We start from the raw sequence: 23,842 nt of genomic DNA, 5'->3' as shown, positions 1-23,842 counted from the left end.
TGACGATGATGCACCAACTTTCTCCAGTTTCCTCGGCCTCTCAACTTCATCACCTTTTTTTTTTAAGTGTTTTTGGGGTGCTCTAGTGGCCTTTAATTGGTTGGATAGGAAACCGTTATCGAGACGGGGGGGGGACTGGGAGCTGGGATTCGAACCTTTGCCGCCAACACAATTTCAGATACTGAATCTAGACTTTTTACCCGGTTTATTTTTCTTGAAGTAATGAGAAAATGAAGCACAACCTGGACAATCAACATCTTTTTAGATAGATTGATGGATACTTTATTAATCCCGAAGGAAATTTAGGGCATCCAGTAGCCAAAAAACACTTAACAGTGGACGACTGACTCAAAACTCACAGACATTCAGACACAAATAACAAACATTTTTTGCTCAAGGGGAGTAGAGCTGTGTAGCAAAGAGTACCAAAGTGGATAGTGCAATGATAAAAAAAAGAGTACAGGAGATTCATAAATAAATAAATTACAAATAAATTACAAAATTGAGTCTGTGGGTGGGTGATGTGGAAGGCTGAGGTAAAATTCTCCTTGAAAATAGGGCTGTAATTCCTAAATTAAAATTGTTATTCTTTTTCTTTTCTTATCTGCATATATATTAATGATTAATGCCAAGTTTGGTAAGAACCTAAAGCATATATATGCATTTTAATCTTTAAACAAAGGTTGTATTTTGGGTATGTGTGCATGGGTGTGTGTGCCCTCTTGGCAGAGAACTATATTTTATTAGTCCCTCAAGAAAAGGAATGAAAAAGAAGAGAGAAGAAGAAAAGAGGTAGAAAAATTCTGCCGAAAAAGACTAACATCACCGAAAGGGGAACATGAAAAAGTAGGAAAGAGGGAGAAAAAGACAGTGATGGGTGCAGTTTGGAGAGTGTGTGATGTGTTGTAGTGTGTGTGAATAAATGTGTAATGTGTCAGAAGAAAAAGAGACGTAAGACATCCAGATATTTATTATCAAAAAAGGACAGAAAAAAAGAAGAGGGGGGTGTTCAGTGTACAACATGAAATTCTGCACTTTTTTTCCAAAATCAATTTTTTGGGGGGGGTATAAAGGAAAAAATGTCTCTTCTTCTCAGAGATCTAAAAAAACGACCCAGTCATATCATTGATTTCCTTTCTTCAGAGAATCTGCGGCGTATCATTGTTTCTCATGTGTAATACAACCCCTGACACTGATGTGCACCGCTGGTACTTTTACACAACCGTGGAAAAAAACGCAGCAGCGAGCACGTCTGCCATTCACGGCGCGGTCGCTGTTTTGTCATGACTGCACACATGACACAGTCGCTCTGTTGTGGAAAAGCTCCGTCAGCGAGCCATTGTGTTTCTGTGGACCGCACATGTCACCGGGGCGCTCAATGTGACTAATCTGTTCAGGCAAAGTCGCACGGCTTGGAAACGTCTGAACGTGCGTGTGCTGCAGAGTCTGCAGGGGAATGTATGAATGGTTGGGCCCGTCTTTTGCTCTTAATTTACGATGACTCCGCGGGCTCTCGTATCCTTTAGATTTAAGACGTGTCAACCCGGGACCAATCATAACTTTTATTTGAAGAGCTTTATCTCAAAGATGCCATCGTTTATCAGTGTTATCTAAAACAAACACAGCTGATGGTGTAAAACAGAACTCAGCTGAGAAGAAAGGAAGAAGACGGCATTGTTCTTTCTCCTGTTATCCCACTGATCTCCCTCTGCCTCAATCCCTCCATGTGTTCAGCAGGTTTTTGATGAATCACATGCGCACAGGGCCTGCAGAAACGTAAATACTCCCCCTATACAGGCAGCATTAAAGGCAGGGTAAGGGATTTCTGGATGACATCACGTCTGTTGGTATTTTAGATAAATGAAGTAATGACCAAATCATGGAGGGCTCGCTCTTCTCCGTCTGTCCCGTCATGAACTCCCCCGAGCCTCCCACACTTTACCGTCCACAAGCATGAATCCTCCTCTTGTCTGTGTCTGTTTGCAGTAACCTTTGTTATGGCCTGTTTGTTTCCTAGTTACAGAGCCAGGGCAGCGTATGAACACCAGATTTTATCGCAGCAGGAGTTGGGAGATAGATTCGCACCAAATGTGACAAAACAAAGGGTTCAGGTTCGGGTCAGTTCAGCTTTATTAATGTCTGCAAACATCCTCGCAAGGCACTTGCACAAGAACACAGTTCCTCTCTTTTCAAATTAGTCCAATGAATACAAAGCCAACAAAAACAGAAATAACAACAATCGTTCTGTCGCCAAGGAAAGCAGCAGACTGGAGTCAGTCCTCCGTCCTGAGCAAGCACCAGGCGACTGTGGGAAACAAAAACTCAGACCAGACTCAGGTGAGAGGAGGCAACAGCAGGACCTGCTGGGAGGAAGGAACGCAGGTTAAAAACCACAACAACAATAATGCCATCAATAGAGTTGGAGTTGAGGAGAACACAGTGAGGAGAAGTGCATCATGGGAGGTTCCCAGCAGTCTAAGCTGACAGCAGCATAGCTAAAGCCGGGCAGACACTGTGCGATTGTCGGCTCGTTTTGAACCGATTTTCCAGTCGTGCGACTATTTTTTGGCCGGATTTCGACCCAATTGTTGGTCGTGCCTCGTGCAGTGTACGTGGGGTAACGACGAGAGATTAACACCTCACGACGAGCTCCCGATCACAAATCGTGTGCTCGCAAGAAAATCAAACGTGTTTTAAATCCTGGTCGCTCCTCGTGAAGGAATCGCACAGTTGAAGCAGCTACGACCCGATCGGCCTCATCCTTTCGCAGAAAGCATGCGCAATCTCTGATGTCACGTCAAAAACTATTATTTGTAGTTTAAAGTGTTGCAAATTCACATTACAAATCATGTTTTAATAGCAGAAAAAAAAGACCGCATTTCCCACGTCTGCCCAGCCAATTCCTCGTCCAATCACGACGTTATCTAATCTTTTTTCATTTATCGCCACAGAATGGCACAAATTGCTGCAGCGTGTTTGTTTTTGTTGAGCATCTTCGGTGTTTCCCACTTCGGGGTTCCTCCTCTTCTACTTTTTTTGACGTTGCAGTTCCAGTAACAGAAGTCCGACGGGAGGATTATGATCGTATAGTGTGAGCAGACGGAGCATCAGAGCATCGGGTCGTACAGTGTGAGACCATAAATCGTGGGCTGTGAACTTTTGAACTCAGCGATCTAGTCGTGCAGTTTGAGATGGGGCTGAATCAAACGATTGAAAATATCGCACAGTGTACTGCTTTGGCTGCTGCGTGTCGTTTTTAAACGTTTAAAAATTCCTGAGCTCATTTTCTATGGCTTTAAAGCTACATCCTCAGTGTGATCGGTGTTGTGGGGGCTAAACCAGTGCCACGGTTTCCTCCGCCACATGCTTGAACAGACTAATGCACTCCTCGTTCCATTCCTACATTTCATACCGGAATAGTCACTTGTTTGCAGACCGACAGCTTTTTGAAGTGCAGATGGATTCAGGTGCATATTTAGTTGTATTTGCATTAGGAACGGTCCACAGTGGTGTTTGGAAGGATGCAAAGGAGACCTATGGACTCCAACGGACTGGTGCAGATGGCAAGATGTGACCGATCGGTCCTTGTGCAAGAGAGGTTGCAGAAACTATTGGCACTTTTCCACTAGCACCTACTCGGCTTTACTCATCTCAACTCGGCTTGACTCAACTCAGCCTGGTTTCTTTTCCATAACAATCCTGTACCTGGAGCAGAAGTAGGAGGTTGGAGCGAAGCTGCTGTGACGTATTTGATTGTGTGGAGAAGACAACAACACTAAAGATGTAGAACCTGGAGGAGATGATATATGTGCTGCTGGGTCTGTGACTTGTGTTCGATATCAAGTTAAAAAATGAAAAGTGAAAATTAAAAAAGTGAAAGAAGCTTCAAGTGGCAACGCTTTTTTTTGTTAGTTTGTCTCTGCGCTGCTGAAAAGTGCGTTGGTAGCTGAGCAGCTATGAAGTGACAGAGCTCCTGGTGGATCTGGTCGTTCCTTATCGCCTGTCTAGATCCCTTTTTAATTCTCTCCTCAGCACCAGGTTTATGAACATCTGCACCTCAGAGTTGTGACAGGGTTTGACATTCCCCCCAGCCTTTCAGTTTCTGTTTTGCCCCGCCTGTGTCCCATCTGCCCTGATTGTCTGCACCTGTGTCTCATCGTGTCTCGTTATCCCCTGCGTATATCTGGTCTTGTCATTCCCTTGCTCCCTGTCGATCCGCACTGTGCTTCCCTCCATGTGCTCTATGTACTTTAGTTTTTTGATCCATGTTCCTGTTAGTTTTTTTTGATCCTGCCAAGCAGCGCTTTGTTTTTTAGTTTTGTGGAATAAATCCTTGGTTTTTGCAACTGCTCTCCTGCGTTTGGGTCCACATCAAACACCAGTCGTGACAAGTTGGATCACCAAACAGACTTTTGCACTGCCATTGTTGGTCGAATAAAATGAACAAGAAGCTCCGTCAGAGTCGCTTCTCCACTGATGTCACATCCTGACTCAGACGTCTGACTCCAACCCCCCGACCAATCGGTGGCCTGGAGTGTGATGATGTCAGATACAGCCGACTCAGCCGCTTAGAACCTCGGCAGAATAGATGCAGAAAAAGTATCTACTCGGCACGTTAGACCCCTAGTGGGAAAGCGCTAAACCGAGTGAAGGCGAGCCGAGCTGAGTAGGTACTGGAAAAGTGCCATATGAAGGTAATAGTCCCCTACCGCGGGGTTGTGTATATTTGTCACTGCATGTAAACGTAGTCAGTGACCCTAGACATGGATGTAAATCCAGAAAAAGAAACTCCACCTACACAAACGGTCCGGTTAGAACCCGGACCGTGAACTGTTAATGTGAGAAAGTGTTTGTTTTATCAGCCGAAGCACGTTGTATTTCTGTGTTTCTGTGTTTCTGTGTTTCTGTGACTTGGATTCAGACGATCCAGTCCCATTTCAGAGAAACCGCTTCACCTCGAGGGGGCTCACATACTTTGTCTCGCCATGATTACCAGTTTTGGAGCCCGCAAAGCTGAGACGGGCTGCTGCTGAAGGAGCGTTTCAATCGTGGAAAAAAAAAACCAAAAACCCCTCTTTTCTCGCAGGTGTGAAGTTTCCAACGGTGAGATTACTGTCAGGGAGAATGCAGAGCAGTTTTTAGTGCAGTTCAAACAAACCACACCCTCCTTCACAACGCGCACATGCAAGTATGTAAACACACACCAGCAGCTGGCTGAGAGCGTGCACGACTATCCCAATGTACAAAAATAAAAACAAATACAGCTCAAGCTTTTTTCCTTCCAAATATTTGACTGGCTTATTATTTTTATCCCCTTTGTTCTTGTGTTTATTCAGCCCAGTAAAGATAATACATGTTTTCCTCCCTGCCCCCCTCCATCATCCAATCTCCCTCTTCCTACAGTATCTCCATCTCTGATTTCCCTGCTCTCCTTCCTCCTGTTTCTTCTTCTTCTTCTTCTTCTCCTTTCTCCACACCGTCCTCCTCTTCTCCTCCTCTGCTCCTTCCTTTTTCTTCTCCTGCAGCATTCTTTGCATTCCTGCTGGCTTCTTGAGGGGAAGGACCCCGCTGGCAGGCCAAGGCCAAACATTATTGCAGCGCTCTCAGCCTCACGCTCTGCTTTTCTCATCCTCTCTCCACTTCTTCACCCCTCTCGGTTCCTGTCCTCTCATTCTCTTTTCACACGTTTGTTCCTTCTCTCCTTTTTTAGATGCAATTTTTAAGATTCAGACGACTTTATTAATCCCTTTGGGAGGTTCCCTCGGGGAAATTGACATCTCCATCTCACTCACTCACAAATCAAACACCCCAAAAGCCAAAACACCCATATAAAGGTAAATATTTAAAATAAAAATAAAATAAAATAAAATAAAATAAAATAAAATATAAAATAAAATAAAATAAAATAAAATAAAATAAAATAAAATAAAATAAAATAAAAATAAAAAGTGCAGTGCCATAAAAAAGAATTATGATTTGAAGATTTGAAGATTTTTATTTAGAACATGCATGTTAAAAAAAAGAATACAAAAAAGTATATATATAAATATATGTTTGTAGACAGAAGGCAAGGCAGCAAACACCAAACACCCCTACTATTCAATATAGTGATATAATACTCAATTATATGTCTAATTATAGTCAAAAACAAAACAAATCAACGCAAACAAAAGAAACCAAAACAAACGCCCAGCATTTAGTTGTACTACTATGTATGTATGTAATAATAGAAGTAATTATAGTGCATAGTATTACATTATCATTACTTTACTATAATACTACAATATAATAAATAACAATAGACAACAATGGTATAACAATATACTTGAATAACTATATAATTAGCTATATTATATGGATAGAAAAGAGCCAATAGGCCTAAGATGAGTTATACATCTCATCACAACGAGCACCCAGAACTTTCTCCAGCCCTGCAAGGACAGAACTTCCTCCGAAACCGCCGCCCCGCGATATCTGACCCTCGTTCTCCCAGGATTTGGGTTTACTTCTGCAGCCAGCCGTTTTTGTTTTGTTTTCTCGTAAAGCCTCCCTCCCTCAGTCGAAGGATGCGTCGCGGCAGAAGCTCGTCTCTGCAGGTGGGAGGCAACAGTTGACCACATCCTGCCCAATGTAGTTACAGCTACACACGTCAAACTGGCTGTTTTTAACTGTGTCATTTCACTTTGAATTACATCTGTGGAGGGGGGGAATTGGGGGAAAGGGGGGCTGCTGAAAACTAATATCGATTCTGACAGTTCTGCACTTTACAACTGTGATTGATTTACAGTTTTCCGTAATGACCCCTTTGTCCTCGTCTTTTACGGGGTTGTGGTTTTAAGCTTTGAGTGCGAAATGAGCCGTTTCACCGTCTTCCTTTTATAGTCGTGTAGCTTTTATTTTTTTTTAAAGCTTAAAATGAAGATTTCAGAGGGAAAAACAGTCAAACTGGCGAGCGTTGTGTCGCAAGACGGCCCTTTTTTCTCATGATGGAGATGTTGTTTTGTGGAGAAGGCTAAGTGACCGGTGCTGGACTGCGTGTGCGCGAGCGAGCGTGTGTTCCTCTCGCCCTGTGGGCGGTTGCCTGCTGTGCTGCTTTTCTGTCACCCTGCGGTTTTGTTATTTTCGGCCTGAAACCGGATGTGATTCAGACTGCATGGTAGATTGTGTAATTGAATGGACTAACCACATACACACAAACACACGAGCACACGCACACACACACATATAGACTGTTGTATTGAGACAGAAACACGCCGAAGGTTCCCTTTCTGATGCAGTTCTGGACGCCCACGTTCAGAGGGTTTCTGGGAACGGTGTTGGGTGCCCCCCCCCCACATCACTACTCTCCCACCGCCGTGCTCAGACGCACCCGAGGGTGAGCAGCACGCAGACGCCAGCAGACGCTGCAGCAGACGCCAGCAGACGCCGGCAGACGCGCGCTCCTTCGGTTTCAATACCGGTCTGAGACGTGAGTCGTTGACCCGGCTGACGCTGAGATCGGAAAAAAAAAGATGAAACACGCACAGGCGCGTCGGGCTGTGCGTGTGGAAACCGAGGGACGGTTGAAAGTGGGGAAAAACGCTGAGAAGTGTCAGCGAAACCCCTGAAAAATTACAGTTTCTCACTCAAACAAGTCGAAAACATTACATGGAGTTGATTAGGAAAGAGAAAGAAAAAGAGATGAAGGATTAAAAATAGACTATAACACGCTGTCTTTCGATGATGTAGCTTAGCATTTATTTTTGTCATGATGTGTGGAAACCCTCAATTGTACTACTAACTAACAGATGTTTGGACTAATGTGTAACCCTTAACCATCCATGTGTTATTCATCTATTTATTTATTTTATTATCATTTTTGTTGTTATTATTATTATTATTATTATTATTATTATTATTATTATTATTATTATTATTATTATTATTATTATTATTATTATTATTATATATTTTTTTTTCTATTTGGGTATTTATTTTATTTTTTATTTCTTATTTCTGTTTTATTGCTATTATCTTCTTTGTATGTGGGAACCGGGGAGGGTTGGATATATGTGGGGTTGTTTGTCTTAAAAAATATTGAAAAATCTTATAAATAAAGTTATAAAAAGAAAATAGACTATAATTAACCGCTTTTTAAGGACTAAAATCCCAATGAAAGCAATTAAAATCTTTAATTTATGAAAGAAAAAGTTGTTTTCATCTAAAATATCCATAGCAGAAACATAAACTCCATGGCTGTGATTGGAGGTGAAGTTTGTGCATGAAGTTCTCATGATCTCGTGGAAAACGTCAGTCGTTCAGAAATAATGAGAAAAATGTGTAGTTTACTGTCAAACGTGTAATTCAAGAGGTTTTTTTTATTTCCTTACAGTAGCAGCCTTGTAATCCACATGACATATATTGCAGAAGTTTAATAACGTCTATGTTTAAATAATGATTTTTTTCTTGCCAAAGAAGATAAAAGCACTATTTATTTAATCGAGCTTTGTGCTGAGTGACGTTTTCATAAATACAAAACCCTTTTTTTGAAACTGGATCTTTCAAAAGAGGAAAATCCTTCTGGACCATTCCAAGGATGATGCATCCCGTCGCCATGGAGATATGAAACATAAGCCCTTCAGAGTACCCCCCCAAGGCTATTAGCAACTATGGTCTGTACAGTTTCATCTATGAGATATAGAGTTGCAGACATGTTGAATGATTTTCAAATATTTCCTGTAACCTCCAGTGTAAACACAATTGAGATCAATCGGTTGCCACGGCAACACAAACTCAGCTCAGGTCCATTCACTTCAGTTCTGCCCATTCTCTCTCGCTTTGATTCGTATAGATTCAAACCAATTTAAGTCAATGCAGCTGATTTCAATTAAATTATGTTTATATTTATTCAATCAAATTATTACTTAAATTTGTTCAAATTAGTTCCGTTTTTGTAAGTTAAATTAAATTGAATTCATTTCAGTTCACTTCCTTTTGGCTTTGTGCAATTCGGTTCGATTCAGTTTGATGTGATTCAGTTCAATAATTGGGAATAAAAGTGCCGGTAACCAGCTGAAAACCAACTTTAATTTTTCAAGATACTGTCACTTTGCTTTTGCACGAGCTCGATCTGGTGTCTCCTGCACTCCAGTTTGACTCGGTTCTGCCAAAAAGTAATCTCCCTCCTGTAAAGGAGCCTTGTGGCCAGAAGGCACATGGGGGACGACTCAAGAAACTCATTTGACAAAAGTGTATTTATAGAGAAGGAAAGTGGGCCACTGGTGTCACATCTGTGTAAAGCAGCAGAAACTCATCCGAGGAAAGTCAGATCTAAATCAGACACTAACAAGTGTCGGGGTTGGTTTGGTTCTGACAGGCCGTGGTGACAGAACCTGCACCTCTTTGTTCATTATTACATGAACTCACCTTTAGTAGCTCTGGTTGAAACTGATGAGAAAACCAAACCCTGATGGTTGATTGAGACTCTGGTTATCTTTCACTGAACACGGGTACATTTAGGCCCCGTTTCCACGTAGCAAAAACGGTGGTGTTTTCATGCGTTGTGGCCGTTCGTTTACACGAAAACGAAGCTCAAAGTCTCCAAAAACGATAATTTCTGAAAACTCTGGCCAAAGTTTTCAAAAACTCAGTTTTCACGTTTGCTTGTAAACGGAGGGAAACGGACATTTAGACTTCAGAATGTCACATTATGCGACAGAAATGTCACCACACTGCAAAAAGTCAAAATCTTAACAAGAATATTTGTCTTATTTCTAGTTAAAATGTTTCATTTTTAGTCAAAAAAAATCTCATTACACTTAAAACAATACTCATCACTGGAAATAAGTGAACATTTTCAAGTAACAAGTTATTTATCTGGTGATGACTCTTGTTTTAAGTGTAATGAGATTTTTTGACTAAAAATGAGATATTTGAACTAGAAATAGGACAAATATTTCTGGTAAGATTTTGAGTTTTTGCAGTGCAGCGTCATGTGTGCGACCTGTGTTTACAATTTTTTTGGCCACCGTCAAACAAATATATTTTCTTATATTTTCTTGTATTTTATTTATTAACTGGAAGTTACTCGTATCATTTGTTAATGTTTTTTTCCAGGATTCTGATTGGCTAGCATGACTTTATCTTCTCGTTACACTGCCCCCTGCAGGTTTGGATGCTCATAGCACCATAACAGTGTATTTATGCGGGTTCGTGTAAATGAAGAGATTTTGAAAACGATCTCGTGTAAACGATGGAATTTTTCAAAACGTAGAGGGGGAAATATCCGTTTTTGTAAATACCCGGCTATGTGTAAACGTGGCCTTAGTTTTGTACTGGGTTCTGTTTTAATTCCTAAGATTACACCTTTCCATAGTTTGGGCAGCTGTGTGAATTGAAAGAACAACAAAGACTGACGCTATCTGCAGCATCGGTGCCGTGAGTCATGTCTCTGCTGCTCAACGGACAGAAACTCCCTCAAACACGTTCTCATGAACATCCCTTCAACTGTTTTTTCTGTTTGTCTGTCTCTGATGGCGACCTAAAAATAGCTTTCAGCTCCGGCGGTCCGCGATGCAAATGACTTACCAAACATTCAGCCACGTGGATTTCACCTCACAACAAAAACAGCATTACAACTCTAAATGAAGGGTTTAACGTGCCGGATCAGGACACGACAGCTTTCACGAGGCTCAGCGGGGCGTGTTAAAAGCATTGATTTTGCTGTTACGTACGTGTACTTGTTGATTTTATGTTCAACCTTATGTAATTCTATAACTGGACCTTATGTAACTCTGTCCCATCTCAAAAGTAAAAAGGAGGGACATCAGATCCATTTAAATGAAGATTCTGGATTCCTGGATTAACATTTGCAGATGTAAAAGTCTCATCTGAGTGCAAAGACCAAAATAATCATAATTGATGATGTGATTAAATTTAAAGAGATGCATCTCAATCCTACGACGGAGTATTAAGGCCAAACTAAGGCAAAAAAAAAATTGGAAATTATGAGAATAAAGTCGTAAAATTACGAGAATACAGTCATAATATTACAAGAATAAAGTCGTAAAATTACGAGAATAAAGTCGTAAAATTACGAGAATAAAGTCATAGCCTAATGTTGCGAGAATAAAGTCGTAATATTATGAGAATAAAGTCGTAATATTATGAGAATAAAGTCGTAAAATTACGAGAATAAAGTCATAGCCTAATGTTGCGAGAATAAAGTCGTAATATTATGAGAATAAAGTCATAATATTATGAGAATAAAGTCGTAAAATTACGAGAATAAAGTCATAATATTATGAGAATAAAGTCGTAAAATTACGAGAATAAAGTCGTAAATTACGAGAATAAAGTCGTCATATTATGAGAATAAAGTCGTTAATATTACGAGAATAAAGTCGTAATATTACGAGAATAAAGTCATAATATTACGAGAATAAAGTCGTAATATTACGAGAATAAAGTCATAATATTATGAGAATAAAGTCGTAATATTACAAGAATAAAGTCGTAATATTACGAGAATAAAGTCGTAATATTACAAGAATAAAGTCGTAAAATTACAAGATTAAAGTCATATTGTTGCGAGAATAAAGTCGTAATATTACGACTTTATTTTCGTAACATTAGGCTATGACTTTATTCTCGTAATTTTACGACTTTATTCTCGTAATTTCCAATTTTTCAAGTTTGGCCCTAATACTCCGTCGTACAATCCAGATTATTGCAGCCCGAGTGGCTCATTTTAGCTCGTCACCTGAAAAGGGATGTGTTATGAAAACATGACTTCCTATTTGGGTGTCGGAGGTGCCGGCTGACTCCAAACTGACTCCAAACCTCTGACATAACCCGACCTCGTCGCTTTGTTTTGGGTACAGTCTCCATATCCATCATCCAGCCTGCTAGACCTGCAGGGTGCTGGGACACCAATCCAGATCGGTTCAAATATCCAGACTCCTCATCGGCGTCAACACCCGACCGGCATCACATCATGCAGCAGGAATTTCATTCAAGGAGACGTGACGTGAGGGTTTGTTGTGTTTCAAGTTGAGCTCCCTGAAGTCATAATGAAACATCTGTGACATGTTTTGGTCCAGATAGCACAAAGAGAGCACGACGGTTCCCTCTGGAATGATTTCTTCAGAGCTCCGTGCTCAGGCCGGTTCAGAGGGGGGAGTTAGTCAGTGTGTTCAATCCAACCCCCTAATCTGTTTGGCGTGCCGCTTTTAGAGTTGGTGTAACCGATTTGTGCCGCCCCCTTCAGGTACAGGGGGATGGGGAGTCCGGTGGATGTGAGGACGAGGAGATGGATCAGGGAACTCTTAATAGTCCAGGGGCCAGAGCCCAAAATCTCACTTGTCACCACTCAAGGTGACCAAACTTGCTTATAATTTTTGAAAAGATCCATGTCTATAGATGATATTTTGGTATGATAACCTTCCTGAGTGGCAGCTGGATCAGAGTTATCAGCTCATGAAGTTAAAACCCCCTTCAGAAAATTACATTTTAGATGCTGCTGCATATCCTGGTTTAGACTCATGCAGGAAATCTGTCAATGTTTCACTATATTGTCTTTGGTATCATTTTAAAGGGGGCTTTCATTCAAGTTAAGATGTGAATCTTTCTGACCAACATAGAGGTCACTGCAGCTCTTTAAACTATAAACAACACACATTTTTACACAATTTTCGCCTAAATGATATACTATCTTTTATCCCTGTGTCATCTAGGAACAACAGAGACACAAAATACAAAACTAGAATACTCACAGGACCATAAGGATTCAGGAAATGTATAATATACCCCTACTATATCATTGTTGCAGGTCATTGTGAGCCTTAAACTAGAAGAGCATCATTAGGCTCCTATGAAACTATAACAGCCGCTAATGTCACAATCTGGTCTTTATCCTGCAGATACACGACATAAAGGACATAACAATGAGAAAAGGAACCAGATTAGTTTTATAAACATTAGAGACACAAAATACCAAAAATACAAAAACGTGAATACTCACAGGACAATAAGGATTCAGGTTTATATATAATTTATAATACACCCAATTTAGAATCACCAATTAACCTGAAGGGGGTGGTAACTTCATGAGCTGATAACTCTGATCCAGCTGCCACTCAGGAAGGTTATCATAACAAAATATCATCTATAGACATGGATCTTTTCAAAAATCATAAGTAAGTTTGGTCACCTTGAGTGGTGCTGATATCTGGTCTGGAACATGGACTATAATGTGGTTTGTGATGTCACACGAGCCGGAAAATATCAACAGGTCAGTAAACTACATTTCTTCAGATTTAAAAACAATAAGGATTATGCAATGTTGGAGTTTTCCATTTGGTAGCCTCTTCAGACAACATATGTCCAGCACAGGGTTATTTTAATTTCATAATTAGTCTCTTTTATGGCTTGTAGTCACATGGGGGGAATCATTGAATCATTGTGCATTACTGCAGTACACAAGGCTCTGAATAATCATTTACATGATCACCTTCATCATCTGACTGTTTTCTCTCAGTCGTAATGATTTGTCAAAGACTAAAGAGGTTTTTCTCCATCCTCTTCAACCTTGAGATTTTCTTTTTTGTCGATTTTGAAAAAAAAGCCTTGCATGACGAGATACAAGATACGGAAAAACACTGTTCAGTGGAAACAGCGACCCTCTGCAAAGCTACTTTTCAATTCTTTTCTTCCCCCAAGCTGTTGCACTGATGAACTCTCATCAATGCACCTTCCGATAATCATGTCTGCTGCACCTTTCACTTTTTGTAATTTGTAATTTATTTATTTATTTCAAAACAGGGACAGTGCACAAGACATTCATCTTTTGCAAGAGAATATGCATTGTGTCAGGTTGTAGCTATTGCTATTTTCCACCTGTAGTCCGTGGGCAGGTTGATGGATTATTACATAAAAACTAGTATAGGAAAAGAAAAAATAAGTAAAAGAGCAGAACAAAGCAAAACGACCATAGATAAAATAGATAAATAAAACATGGAAGCAGATTCAACAGCGCATGGGATCTGTCAGATGTTGGCACCTAAGATAAAAGCTAGGCTTCCCTTTTAAACATTGTATATATGTTAATAAGAGCTGTCATTTGTCTATTACCTATTTACTGTAGAGGGAGCGAAAATAACCGAGTCAAATTCCCTGTCTTGTCTGACCTGACCTGGCCAAATAAACATGATTCTGATTCTGATTAATGGACTTTAAATGGCTGCTCTTTTGGGTCAGTTAATGTTGATCCTGGATCCAAACCCGTCTCAGTGGTTCCAGCCCTGAGAGCCGTCCCATCATCACCTGCTGTTGATGGGAGCCGGTTCTGAGGTGTTTTGACAGCAGATGGAGCCACAGCAGTGCTGGGGGGTCACCTCACTCATCACACACACACACACACACGCACGCACACGCACACGCACACACACACACACACACACACACACACACACACACACACACACACACACACACACACACACACACACACACACACACACACACACACTCTGTAAAAACAAAGTTGAGTCTGTAACCGAGCGCGCACACTGATACAAATATTAAAAAGTCTTTGTATAAACTACTTAATTTTATGTATGTAAATAATACATTTTGCAAGTACGGTCAACTTAATTGTGTTAAGTTAACTTATCAAAATTAATTTGACTTTAAAAATAAAAAAAGGTAAAAAAAAAGAAAAAAAGGAAAAAAGAAGAAAAAAAGAGGAAAAAAAGTGAAAAAGGAAAAAAGAAAAAAAGAAGAAAAAAAAGAAAAAAAGAAAGAAAAGAAAAAAAGAAAAAAGGGGAAAAAAGAAAAAAGAACAAAAACAAAACAAAAAATGAAAAAAGAGAAAAAAAGAAAAAAAAAAACAGGTTTAAAAAAAAGAAAAAATTAAGTTGACTTTATTTGCAAAAATTAAGTTGACTTTACTTGCAAATGAACTTTGTACATACTAAAAATTGAGTAGTTTATACAAAGACTAGTCTTTCTTGATTTACATAAAAATCTCAAGGCGAAAAAGTCGCCTTAATTTTTTTAAAGTATCAAGCAAGATATTTTTTACTGTGGTTTCTACTTAAACAAATAAAGAATGTTTCATCTAAACGTTGGTCAATCTGCCCAATAGATTAAAATTGTTAAAGGAAAAGTAAATACAACAAGACCATTGCTTGTTGTTTGTGTGTAAATGAAAAGATTGCCTGGGATTACAGAAATACTGCTTGATAAGGAAAAAAATGCACAATATCTTGTTTTTTGAACAAATGCAGATTAAGTTCAACAAACTTAATTTTAATTTTTAATATCACAGATTTAAATATGTTATATTTACATGCGCTTAGATTTATTTTTTCCAGTGCAGCCACCGCTCCATCCAGAGGGGTGAGCCGGTGCAGGAAAACAATGGTCGTGCAGGTTCCGTGTGAAGTCCAGGCTATTTTTGGTGGAGCCCGCCTCGCCTGCTATTATAGCCTGAGTTATGGTTCTGCGTTAAATCGACGCAGCGCTTACGGCGTAGGGTACGCGTACCCTACGCCGTAGTCTCTGCGTCGGTGTGACGCGGAACCATAAATCCGCCTGCTATTTCTGTCAGCGGGAGCGCAGGGCGGGGGCCAAACTGCCGGGGGCCGGGCTTCTCTCAGCAGCTCCGCTGCGCTCAGCCACTTCTCAGTTCCTCCTCTTCTTGGACGGAGTTTGCACGACTTTACACCAGCGGATCTCCCCATCACCTCCCGTCGGGTTTCTGTCTCCTTCTTTGGTGCGGACGCGCTTGTTTCTCTCCGATTAAAACGCGCTGGATTATCTACAGGTGTTTGGAACTGGACTAACTGGAACTGCTTTTCTTCTGTCACACGCGTAAATGCAACCCCGGTGGTGGAAGGTATGATTGGACCGAGTTAGAAAACGCTGCAAAAGTCTTGTTTTTTTATTGTATTTATCCAGAAATGTTTGTATGGAAGTTTATAAAGACAGATTTTGTTACCTGCATAGATATCTGAGCTTCTTTTTATTTTTGCACGGAGCGCACGGATAAAATGCAAGTGCGCAAATTTTTCTTTCTTTTTTTTAAAACCCAGATATCTACTGCTTTCATCTGCTTTTGTCTTTAAAAGTGAGTTTATTTTTTTTAAACTTTATTTTAAGACCCAAATGACTCCAGTAAGTGCCAGAAAGTGTGTTAAGGTCTCATTAAAAGTGAGTTCCTGGAGAGGCATCTACAAAAAGTCGCAGTTACGCACTGACACGACAGAAATGAGTGCACAAATGTTCATTTTGTCTTGTTGCAAATTAATTTTGTAAAAAATATTTTCTTTTAATTTGAAATTCTTCCCCCACAGTCGACTTTATTTTAAGACCCAATGACTCCAGTAAGTGTCAGAAAAGTGTGTTACGGTCTCATTACATGTGAGTTCCTGGTGAGGCATCTACAAAAAGTCGCAGTTACGCACGGACACGACAGAAATGAGTGCACAAATGTTCATTTTCTGTTGTTACAAATTCATTTTGTAAAAAATATTTTCTTTTAATTTGAAATTCTTCCCCCACAGTTGACTAATCGTCACCCATTTCTCTACATTAACCCTTTAAACTGTTGACTCCACTCTGGTTAATCTGGTTAGAGATGTTAGACAGACATGTGGATCTGCAACAGCTCAGGCCTATGCACATTTTAATGTTTAAATCCACAGGTCCCCTATAAAGCTGGATTTTCAAACTCGTATTAATTCCTTTGTGTGGCGTCTTTCCAGATATGGGTCAAATATAAGACTTGTGTCTCCTAGATCTCAAAAGCAGCTCCTTGTTTTACCCAGCTTCACTCATCAGGTGCTCAAACCCTGAAGCAGCATTACAAGGATTGTTTATAACTCACCGTTTCAAATTAGAAAAAATGGATTTCGATACAGAAAACAACAAAGTTTGCTGTTTGCTCATGTAGTTGTGTCTTTTTCGTCCCTGCAGATGGAATCGTGCCCCCTGGGAGCGCCGTAGAAAACCCACGGGACGCCATAGTTCACTCACTGACAGGTTGGACTTTTAACCTCTAAGGGAAAATGTACTAAATACCAAATCTAACTTAATAAGTAGTTGTGTTGTGGGGCTGGTCAGGTTTTTCTCCAAAAGCTCTCAGAGGAATGTCATCAGAGCTGAAACAAGTGGAAAAATGCTGCTGGTCTGCAGTGGAGCCCCGAGGACGACATCCTCTCCTCTTTACAGCTCATGCACACATCGCAGAGCCGGGGATGACAGCGGTTTTTCCAGTGCAGCCTACAGAATGATCTAAGACCCGCTCGGTTCTGTGAGAACGAACGGCAGTAAAGCACTGAACAGGTGTTGGCCCCGTTGATGTTGTTGTGCGCTCGGGGGCCCCTCTGTTTTCATATGTGGGTTTCAGAAATCAGGTTGTTTTTTTTTTATTGTTGCCGCAAGGTCTCGAAGAAGAAGAAGAACAGTTGTGCTAAAAGCGATGTGTGAAAGTTAAATTTATCACATTGCGGTATTGAATATTTTAAACTCTGCTGTCAATTTCCTGGTTTCTAAGGCACTAATTAGTCACGGATCCAGCAGCAGTGTTGATGTGGAGCTCGCTTGACAGATTCACTTCTCTAAATGATCTAATTTCACTTCCATGATTTAAAAAAAAAGTCTTTTTTAGCAGCTCGGTGATGTGCTTGTGATGGGATGCGCACAGCTGTTCCTCTTGGTGCAAATTAGAGGGGACATATAATGAAAAAAGCTTTTTTTCTGTGGTGGAAACCATTTATTTACGTGCTTGAAGTTACGACCGAGTCAAACAAATTTGACTTTAACACAAAACTGCGACGTTGGTTTGAGGCGGTTCAGCTTTGAAGACGTCTCGTCCACTGAGAGGTTCAGATCTGGAGGGATCAGTGACATCACAGACCCAGATCAGACATCGTCTTTATCTCCATCCTACTTTATGTCAAGCCGTGTTTGCTGGTCTCTGAAAGTCGCACAGATCTACCCGTTTCAAAAGACGTACCCCCTGTGGGATCAGTCAAGGGGGTGGAGTCACACACTTGACCCCGCCCCTTCAAAGACTTGATTGAAAGGGTGTTTTCTTTTCTTGTTTGTACTAAATTTTGGTGGTATTTCGACTAAAGTCTGTTTCTTATGCTTGATGAAGACCTCAGGCTAGGGGTGGGCGGTACACCGGTGTCATAGTCATCACCGGTGTGACACTGCGCCACGACATGGATTTTGCAATACCGTCAATACCGTAATAAATCAATTATAAAATAATAAGCCTAAATAAGGCATTAAAAACGTCGGTGATATGCAAGGTTTGCTGCCGTGTTGTGACAGCAAGAGGTGGAAACACAAGCAACCTGTTTCATCACTTAAAAAACACGCACGCCGTGAATATGAAGAGGCAACCCGGGCCAAAACGAGCGCAAGTGGGACCAGCAGCTGGTCTGGGACCGCTGCTCCGCTGGTGCTGCTGGAGCTGCTGAGCAGCACCAGCGGAGCACGTCCCAAGACTAAACAGCTTCCACTGCAGGCATCGTTAATGCTGCTACACCTTACGACAAGAGTAGTAAGAAATGCAGGGCTTAAAGTATTCCGGCACCGTGCCGGATCTCCGGCGTACGGAGTTTTTTTTTCTCAGCGTGCGAGTTTGACTGCTTAAAAAAAAAAAAAAAAGGATTGAGAGAAAAAAAAAGTCAACCGAGTTCGTCTACCAATGGAATGAGAGGAAAGCAGCTCTGGCTCAACCAAACTAACACCGGCCAATCAGAAGTAGAGCTGGGCGGGTCTTTGACGGCAGCGGAGCGCAGAGCGCTGTTTCAACCTGCTGGAATACGAGTCACCGACTTCAAGATGGAGAAAAAATGAATGAATGTCGGTTTAAAAGAATCTTTTTGCCCAGAACAAAAAAAGAGTGACAAAAAAATACCCATAACCATGTTCTTCTCTCCAAAAAACACACCTGTACCGCGGGCTTTAGAAGAAAAAGGCGCTGCAGCGCGAGTCGGGATCCAGCGGCTCAGAAGAGCAGAGAAATACGTGCGAGGCGGTGTTGAACTCCGCAATTTGAAGCTTTGTATAATAATTATTAAAAAAAAAAAAAAAAAGGGTTGCTACTATGTGAATATCACTTATCACGGGTTCTTTTTGGAACGTAACCCTCTCGAAAAACAAGGGATTACTGTATATGAATACTCATGGCATAAACCTGTCAAGTTTTGGATTTAAAATTAAGGGAAATTTTCCACCACCCGCTGTCCAACCAGCCCAACCGAGGTCCAGTATTACATTTTAAGACAGGTTTACAAGATATTTAAAATATAATATAATAAAAATAAATATAATATAATATATATATATATATATATATATATATATATATATATATATATATATATATATATATATATATATATATATATATATATATATATATGTAAGATCTTTAGGTTTTTTGCCAAATAAATATGTTGAGAATGCATAATACTCTCCCATGTCTCTTTTTGATAAGGATACTACCATTTACTTATTATATTATAGAAATATTAACCTTATTCACATAAAGGGACAGGACAGGCTACTCCTCCCAAAACGTACCAAAAAATACCGTGATATTATACCGTCACCGTTCAAAAGATGAAAAATACCGTGATATTAATTTTAGGTCATATCGCCCACCCCTACCTCAGGCATTTGCGTCAACTTTAAAGTTGTTGTAGTTGAGTGTAGTTTTGGCGCGTTTGCTGAAATAGCGCTGGGGATCGATTCAAATGTCAAGAATCGATTCGATTCCGATTTTTAAGATTCAGAACCGATTATCAAGATTTGATTCAATTCGATTCCGATATTGATTTGGGTTAGTGTTATTAAAACTGTTTTTTGAGCTGTTGCATGAATTATATGACTGTAGTTCTGCAACATATTAATATTAATATTATATTGAGATTAAACAGCAAGTATTGCAGCTAATGATGCTGTAAGGACCAATCAGCTCCCAGAATGCTGATAGAACTGCTTTCAGAAACATCGTGGGTCAGAATTACCAAACAGATCCAGGGAGGAAACAGAGACGGATGAAATCGGTTTTAATTTTTCCCACATTCCGTTTTTATTTGTTCCATTTTCGGTCTATTTTGGTTTTTAATTTTTGAGAATTTGGTTTTTAGCATTTTATGCAAATGTAACCCCAATACGGTATATAAAGCAAAGAAATATAGACAATTTATGCAATTATAACTGAAAACTTTAATGTTTTCATACATTTAAACATATTTAAAGGCAAAAACATGGCACTAGTTATGCTCGTGTGCAACAAAACATTCCTTTTGTGGGCATTAACAAAAAAATACCAAAAGTTGTAATGTAATGATGGAAAAAAAAATCAAAAAAAAAATCGATCTTTAGACATATGAATCGATTTTTAGGAATTAATATGAAAATCGATTTAGAATCGCAAAATCGATCTTTTCAACACAGGCCTAATTACATTAACGAAGTTATTTGACAAACAAAATCTGCCCTCTCGGGATCACCTGCAGATCGCAATACAGCTCCGAGTGCAGTTCCTCCAATCAGAGCCGGGGGCAGCGTTGCACACGCGCTTCAGACGTCTCTGCGTGTCGTCAGCCCAGATCCAGTTCAAGAACAATCAATAAGAGCAGAGTGAGCGGGGGCAGGGGGGGGAGAACAAACACCACGCTGCTCACCAAAGCACATAGGAAACAGAAGAGTTAGTGTGCACGACCTAACAGGCCCAGAGTGCTTGAGTCGCAATCAAAGTGAAACACTATTTTGGTGCACAATAAGGGCGTTTTAAAAGCAACATAAGCAGCCTCTTTGTGTCCCGGCGAAGCACAAGCCGCTCAAACCAACTTCCTACAACCCAACATGGACTGAACCGGTTTTTTAGTTTGTGGTCAGGGCTTGATGATGAAAAGTGTCTGGACTTGTATGTTTAATGCAGGACGTGAACCCGAGCTTCCTTAAGAGACACCCAACTTTACAACAAAGGAGGATACTGAGATAACCATCAAGTTTCCATCACGGCGGCGGCAGCGACGTGAAAAATATTTTCCCGTTCTTCCTTCTTCATCTTCTTCTTTTTGCTTTCTTCCTCTTTGCAAGGATTTTCTCGAGAAATCACCGCAAACTCAGGCTTGGTGCTGAGTCACATGGGGAAGGAGAAGTTTCTTCCTCGGCCTTCCTCGGATCAGTGGATCAGAATTTGATCCGGCGCTCCGCCCCTCGGGAACAAGTCGCCGGGCCGCCGCTTTGTGCCGTGCTGCTACTTTAGATCAGCTTTGTGTACTGTGAGGCCTGGCTGTGTGACGGCGCTGTGTAGGATTACAATGCTACGACTCTCTGAATGGGAGCCGGCCCCGGCCGTGCCAGGCGGCGCTGACTGTACGCTCGGCCGGGACCGGCTCCGTGTGGAAAAAAAACCCGCTGAGGTCATGGCTGTGGCTGCAGACTCTGGTTACATGTGTGTTGTCCACGCAGGGCAACTGACACTGGCCCTCGCTCTTCCTTTTGTCTCCTTATCTCTGCCCTCCCTTCGCTCCACCCCGCCCCATCCCTCTCCCGCACTCAGAAACGTACAGAATCGGCCCCTCTTGAAACCATTTTGCAGTTGCGTTTATGCCAGATGCCAGACGTCTCGGTGCTAAAGATAGTTTAGCAGTCTAAGGTGGCAGATGTGTTCAACATGTGGAGCCAGTGTTTTAAAGAGCTCTGGAGCGCCGGCGGGTTCGTTTTGGGCGCCTTCGCTTCTTCACACGTTGTGCATTCACGGCGAAGCTGTGACGCCGATTTCAACAGAGACGCATCACGTATATGTTGCAGCGGAGTCAAAACAGCGACTCCACCGCCTAAAACCAGCCGCTGTGAACTGAGCTGTACAGACGGGGCTGGGATGGGCTTTTCTTCCTTTGTGCTGAATCACGAAACGCACTTTTCATTTCACATTTTGTGTTTCTTGGATGCGTCTGCCATGATGTTCGCTGGAGCTCCATCACCGGCCACCGTTGTTGATGTAGTTGTTGCAAGAGACAGCGTCGGAGGTCCAGAGTTAGTCTAGGTCAGGGGTCGGCAACCCAAAATGTTGAAAGAGCCATATTGGACCAAAAACACAAAAAACAAATATGTTTGGAGCCGCAAAAAATGAAAAGTCTTCTATAAGCCTTAGAATGAAGACAACACATGCTGCTTGTATCTATATTAGTTATAACTGGGGGGCGATTTTTTTTTTTCATTATGCACTTCGAGAAAAAAGTCGAAATGTGGAGGAAATAGTCAAAATTTCGTGAAAAAAGTTGAAATGTTGAGAAAAAGGTCGAAATTTTGAGAAAAAGGTCGAAATGTTTAGAAAAATGTTGAAATGTCGAGAAAAAAGTCAAAATTTCGAGGAAAAAAAGTCAAAATGTAGAGATTAATGTTGAAGTACAATCTCGAGAAAAAAGTCGAAATGTCGAGATTAGAAAGGAAAAAGGAAGAAAAAAAGATAAAAAAAGGAAAAAAGAGAAAAAAAGGAAAAAAAAGAAAGAAAAAAATAGAAAAAAAAGGTCAAACTTTAGAGCAACCCGCTCTAGAGCCGCGGGTTGCCGACCCCCGGTCTAGGTGGTTTTTGCAGATCATGGGGATGGGAGACCATGAAAACTACTTAATACCATTTAAAACTCATCAAAAAGGAAAAAAAACGCTTTTACTTTTTGTATTTTTCTTTTTTCAAATCAAATTGTTCATATTCTTTGCTTAGGAATGGGAAAGCTGATGAGGTGTGTGTGAATCAGGCGACCGGTTGGAAAGCGACCGGCTTCCTGAGTATCAGTTTAATGAGCCAACGTCACGTTCAGGGTCTTCTAGAGTAGGTTTTCATGCTGAAACTAATGTTCGTCATCGCTTAAAGGTGCACTAATCCTACTTTCAGTCCCTATTCGATACCTGGGCTTGATGTATTACTGATCTATTACCACTGATGTGTGGAAGAGACTAAAACCATCAGCTCCAAATTCAACTCTTTATCAAGAAAAAGCATGTGACACATCATCACACAGATATTAACTATTATTTAATATTAAAATGTAATAATTTCCTGCTTCTTTATTGAAAAACATCCAAAATAATGCAGATAATTCAATGGTTGACATGCAAACAATGTATTTAGATGACATCGGTCCCAATATCCAGTAATATCGGATCGGTGTCCTCCCACTTGTGCTGCATCTTTTGGTCTTTTCCTATCTGTTTAAGTCCCATAAAGAGTCTAAAGTTGTGAGTGAGAGGTTCATTTCTAGTTTTTCGGCTGGAAGGAACGCCAGAGCGGATTATGCACATATGTTTCACGGTGCGTCTCACTCATGAGCTGAAATATGATGATGGACGTTTGAGGGTTTGTGGGAGATTTACAGTAAACTTGTTTAAGAAAAACAAACTTCATTATTCTTTTATTTTTTGCGTGTGTGTGAGTCGGGTAGCGTTTCTGTTTGTTGTTTTTCTTTGTTGGAGAGAATTAGTCCCTCAGGAGTGGACTTTGTTCCTCTGCAGACCTTTTACATGCACAGAAGCTTTGTTTAAAAACCACCCGTGAGGGGAAAAAAACCCTCAGAGCATCAAATTACCTCTGACGGCGCTTTTGTCATACACTTCACACTCTTTCGCTGTCATCCCACCCCCCCCCACTCCTCTTTCCTCTGTGGATATTTGCATGTCTTCCCCTCTCGTCCTCTCCGGTTCACGAGACGGAGTAGGGGGGGAAAGAAGGGAGGATTGTCTCAGAGATCACGTATCATCCTCCCGGTCGTTTCCAGATACCCGGGTCAGCTGATCGGGGTTGTTCCCGCTGATGGAGGAAGAGTTATTT

The 23,842-nt window shown here is 40.8% G+C and overlaps 1 protein-coding gene across 6 annotated transcripts in view; it reads left to right on the top strand.

Moving 5' to 3' along the window:
* The window catches only part of hdac7a (histone deacetylase 7a), a 134,377-nt gene that overhangs the window by 16,038 nt on the left and 94,497 nt on the right, over positions 1–23,842 (top strand). For 5 of the 6 annotated variants that reach the window (XR_009783862.1, XM_061736814.1, XM_061736813.1 and 2 more), the window contains exon 2: positions 16,957–17,022. The gene's annotated coding sequence lies outside the window, so the exon portion shown is untranslated. Of the gene's footprint in view, positions 1–15,666; positions 15,878–16,956; positions 17,023–23,842 lie in introns of those variants that run through there. The other variant, XM_061736810.1, reaches the window with a different exon arrangement.

The sequence above is a fragment of the Cololabis saira genome, chromosome 12 (genome assembly GCF_033807715.1).
Source record: "Cololabis saira isolate AMF1-May2022 chromosome 12, fColSai1.1, whole genome shotgun sequence".
Classification (NCBI taxonomy): domain Eukaryota; kingdom Metazoa; phylum Chordata; class Actinopteri; order Beloniformes; family Belonidae; genus Cololabis; species Cololabis saira.
Note: the sequence above shows the minus strand (reverse complement) of the source record. Positions and strands in the feature narration are given on the sequence as shown.